The following is a 5,135-nucleotide window of genomic DNA, read 5'->3' as shown; positions in this document are numbered from 1 at the left end:
CCTCGATCGTCATGATCTTGGAAGCTCATTACCAAAGTGTTGAGTATTGCTGTCCTGAAACTGAGCCGTAGCCAAATTAAGAAGGTGTATATTCAATAAGCCTTTGGTTTTGGAGTCCCTGCTGGGCTACAGGAACATGTTGTACCAAGAAAGGAATTTTGTGCTGCTTTAGTGCTTTTTCATTAGAAAGGTGCAGGAGTTTCAGTTTCTTGCCTGATTTCTTCAGCTTAAGAAATTCTCCAGCATTTGAAGTGACAGATCCCTACACTGTGCACTTGGGATTCTACTGCTTTCTGTCCAGAGATCCCAAGGACCTACAGGTTTGTCAAGTCCAGCCTTTACAGCACCTCTGTGAGATGAAATTATCGAACAGAATCACAGAGTGATTTGGGTTGGAAGGGACCTCAAAGCTCATCCAGTTCAACCCCCATGGGCAGGGACACCTCCACCAGCCCAGGCTGCTCCAAGCCCCGTCCAACCTGGCCTTGGGCACTGCCAGGGAGGGGGCATCCACAGCTTCCCTGGGCAACCTGGGCCAGTGTCTCACAGTCAAGAATTTATTTCTAGTATCTAGCCTAAATCTACCCTCTTTGAGTTTCAAGCCATTCCCCCATTCTCATTGCTTGTCAGATGGGAAGACAGCGGTACGTAGTGTGACCTGCCCAAGATCACACTGCAGACCCATGTCAAAAGAGGAGTGGGTTCCTTTCTCCCTTAACATCAAAATCATCGTTTTGTGATGAACTCATTACATAGACGTGGGTGATGTTACACTTCCTAATGTGCTCCAGTAAGGAATGCTGTCTTAGCAAACAGGTTTCCCAGAAGCAGAGAGCAAACAGCTCTCAGTTGGTTTTATTTCAGCTTAAATTCACTTTCGGGTTTGGTCTGTGATGGCTGAACCCATCCCTCCCGTAACCTGTGCATCGTCTGAGCCCAGGCTCTGCACATGGGACTGCCTGACATAATAAACAATTGCTCTGTGTAGCTTTAGTAATGTAAGCATTAATATTGATCCCGCACTGACTTCTCTAACAACAACCAGAAAAAAATGTATCTGTTATCTCGAGAAACCTCCCAAACAGCTCCAGTCTCCTTTCATTACAGGAGAGAGTTATTAGGGCAGATGGCCGAGGTGATATCCATTTGACCTGTAGATGCTAACTCAAGAGTCGGATCATTAATAAGGTGGCCGGAGATAGGGAGAGATGGCAGTAAAGAGAGTTAAAAAGCAATCCTGTGCACAAAGGATTGCACGTCGAGAAGTGCCGGGTAGCGAATGAGACGGACAAAGGTGAAGAAGTGGCTGCGTGGTTTTAAGTGCTCATCGCCAAGCCAAGCAGATTACGTGTAAAAGCCGATGTTTTCCCATATTTGGCTTCTGCTCCGGTGTGAATCCTTCTGGAGGAAGGATTCCCCTCTACTCTACCCTGGTGAGACCACATCTGGAATATTGTGTTCAGTTCTGGGCCCCTCAGTTCAAGAAGGACAGGGAACTGCTGGAGAGAGTCCAGCGTAGGGCTACAAAGATGATGGAGGGAGTGGAGCATCTCCCTTCTGAGGAGCGGCTGAGGGAGCTGGGGCTCTTTAGTTTGCAGAAGAGGAGACTGAGGGGAGACCTCATTCATGGTTATAAATATTTAAAGGGTGAGTGTCACGAGGATGGAGCCAGGCTCTTCTCGGTGACAAACAATGATAGGACAAGGGGTAACGGACACAAGCTGGAACACAGGAGGTTCCACTTCAATTGGAGAAGAAACTTCTTCTCAGTGAGGGTGACAGAGCCCTGGCCCAGGCTGCCCAGAGAGGTTGTGGAGTCTCCTTCTCTGGAGACTTTCAAAACCCGCCTGGACGCCTTCCTGTGCAACCTCATGTAGGTGTTCCTGCTCCGGCAGGGGGATTGGACTGGATGAGCTTTTGAGGTCCCTTCCAATCCCTAACGTTCTGTGATTCTGTGATTCTGTGAGGAAGAGCCTTGGAACGTCAAACAGGTTTCATCTCTCAAATTAAACCCCCCTCCGGAAAAAAACAAAAAAGTGCTTTCTTGTTTTCTGCCACAGTCACAGCTGCGGTGGCTCAGGTTTGAAAGCCGCTGCCTGGCAGAAAACCAGTCCTCGCTGAGGATCAGCCCGTGGCCTCGCTCCAAGAGAAATTGGGGTTTCATTTGACCGCGCTAGGATTCCAGATTGTCATCTGAGCATGTCTGAAAAGTGGCGAATGTGTGTCAGTAGTTAAGTGCTCGTGAACTTCCTTAGTCCCTGGATTGTTCAGGACTGACCCAGGCAATTTTTTCCAGATGTTTCGGGGAATCCAAGTCCGTCTAAAAGGGATGGTAATGCTGCTGCTTCCTTACCGAGTTGTCTTTGTGGCTTGCAGGAATGTGCATGAAAGCTGGAGGCAAGACACCCCGATTTCTAGTCTCACCTCTACAAACTGCACTTTAACCTTTTCTGCCCTTCCCTGGCATCCCCACACAAGATCACAGAGACTTCGTGGGCCCGGTGCAAACTTTACTTGGCCTTATTAAAAAAAAATAAGCATTGCTTTTTTTTTTTTTTATTGTACCGAACTCCAGTCCCTGTTCTCCAAACCTCCTCTGAAATTGGTTTTTTTTTCGCCTTTGATGCAGCTGCTGCTGGTTTTCTGCAGTAGGTAAAACATGAGAAGCACCTTGGGATGTCAAGGAGTTACAAAAATATGAAATATTGCAGTGCACTTCCGTGACACACGGCCTGACAGAGCGGCTGTTTCAGCGGCCACCGGGCAGAAATCTTTAGCAAATAAATGTTCTGTTTTTTCTAGAAAATGTAGGGTTTTTTACTGTTCATCGCAGACGTTTCTTTTCCACTGTATTAACCCTTTATCCCCACGTTTTTTCTATTAAAATGCTTTCTGTTGCTATCTCTAAAGTCTGGATAATCAAACCCCATCTCTCCTAATATTTGAATTTGGCTACGCTTTTAATCTTGTAGCTGAGGCAGATGACTTCTCTAAATCCCCATTGGAAAGTGTGGCATTTGTTTTAAATGTTATCACTCTTTAAACTTTCAAATGAAAACGAACTCTCTGTAGTGAACTGGGTCTAATGGGGTTGGGAAGGAATCGCTCGGTAGCAACCGGTGCTGTGCGACATCCGATGAACGCTAATTCTTCATCCCCAAAACAGATGAAGGGAGCCGATTTCTGCAGCAGCTTAAACAGAGATTGAAATTACTTCCATGATCTGAAAACTGATTTCTTCCCCCCCCATAGCAGGTGCAGGCTCGGTCCTGGGTGATTTCTCAGTTATACTCCAAGTTTGCAGTTTAAAAAATGTAATGTCAGTGCCCAGCCAGGCAAAACCAAACTCCCTAACATTTCTGTTTTTCACGGAAGGCTAAGACTTTATCCTCAGGCAAAGTCTCCTCTCTGGGCTGGCTGCTGTAAATCCTCTGGGCCCTGGCAAAAGCCAGAGTTGCGAGCTCATTTTACTTAATTTGTGATGCTGGCAAGATTTGTGCTGCAGCCCAGGGCTCTTGACTCAACTCTCCTAAATCAGAGCGTTGACACATTACAGCAGAGAAACACCAGCACGGAAAACCTGAAAAAAAACCACCTCGAAAAGAGATGCTGTCTTAGAAAGCTTTAAATGGTGTTAGTGTAACGTTTTAAGTTTCTCGGTGTTTGCTTCTTTAAAACCACCTGCTCATTAAGAAGTTGGGGTTTGTCTGCTGTCATAATAAATGGTTTTTATTACATATTTCATGTGAGAATCTTAGGGCACTTGATATCTTTCCGCAGAAACCCTCCTAGACGAAACATCGTGCGTTTTTGCAGGTGGGTAAACAGAGAGATGGAGTAAAGCGAAGTGAGGTTGTCTACACAGGAATGTTAACCCGTGTAATGATGTAATTACAGCAAATATAAACGTGTCAGGTTAACGCCGGTGTGCTCGTTCTTATTCCGGACTAAGAATCCTTTTTCCTGCTTGGATAATTCCATTTAGAAAGTAAGGAAGTGTATCCAAGAGGATCAAGTGCTTGGCTGTGGCTGAGGAGATGAGGGGTTCTCTTCTCAAACCGGCCGTGGATTTGCTGGGAGATGGCAAGTGAATTTTCTCCTTTCTCTGCACTGTAACGTCACACGTATAGAGCTGACGGTGGTGTTACATGTAGGAAATAAAAAAGAATTGCTATTAAACAAAGAAAGCAGAGCAGTCACACTGGCTTGAAACAGTTGGTGTCTGCTGTTCACACTGCGCACGTTTCAGGTTTCTCTTATTTTCAAAAGCTGGTTTTGGCAGTCTCATAGCCTGAGTACCCACTTGCAACTGGAACATGTTAAGTGTATTCCTCTGGCAACGTCTCTTTCGTTTTGGTTTGGCTATAGCAGGAAGCCAGCCTATGGACTCCGTGGTTGCTCCATGATGCAAACAAAACGGCAGTAAGCGGGGATGATGGGGAGGTGCATTTCAAAGGCGGGCTCCAAATCCAAACCAACACGAGCACGCACAGTGCCGAGGTGTTCCCATATAATCATACCCGATAACATCCATGTGCGGTAAGCTCTTAAGATGCTCAACCTGGCAGGTTGAGTGGGGCTTAGTCCTCTGCTTTCACCTTCAGGCTGTGCTGCTTCAGGAAAAGCAAACAAGGTTTAGGAAGACATTTTCCTAGCAGTCAATCTGCGGTCAAAATGGTGTGACATATAAGCAAGACACCTCATTCCAGTGAATTTTACTTTGATGTGCGCTTTGCAGTCCACTTTGTTATAGAAAAAATGGTTCAGCCTCTCCCTTTGTTTGCAGTGAATGAAGCAGATTCATGTTATTGTAGTCCCAGCAACTGCAGTAAGAAATAAGCAGGATGTTTTTAGGTAGAACTGACACTTTGGACCTGCTCCACAAGGTCTACCACCATTGGAGACCTCTACCCTTGTATCCTTTGCCTCATGGGTTTGACTTTACACTGCAATGAGGGCACCTCATCATTGTGATGGTGATGGCGCGAGACGGAGGAGATGCCACACTTTCCTTCCAAGGAGACCAGTAAGAAGCTGCTGGGTGTCCAGTTATCTCTTGTGAGCTGAGTTGCATGTGAACATTTGCTCTGATGCTTCTTTATTTCTGTGAAACATCACCCTAATGCTTTTTTAAA

This window comes from Mesitornis unicolor, unplaced genomic scaffold (assembly GCF_000695765.1).
Source record: "Mesitornis unicolor isolate BGI_N332 unplaced genomic scaffold, ASM69576v1 scaffold2564, whole genome shotgun sequence".
Lineage (NCBI taxonomy): Eukaryota > Metazoa > Chordata > Aves > Mesitornithiformes > Mesitornithidae > Mesitornis > Mesitornis unicolor.
Note: the sequence above shows the minus strand (reverse complement) of the source record.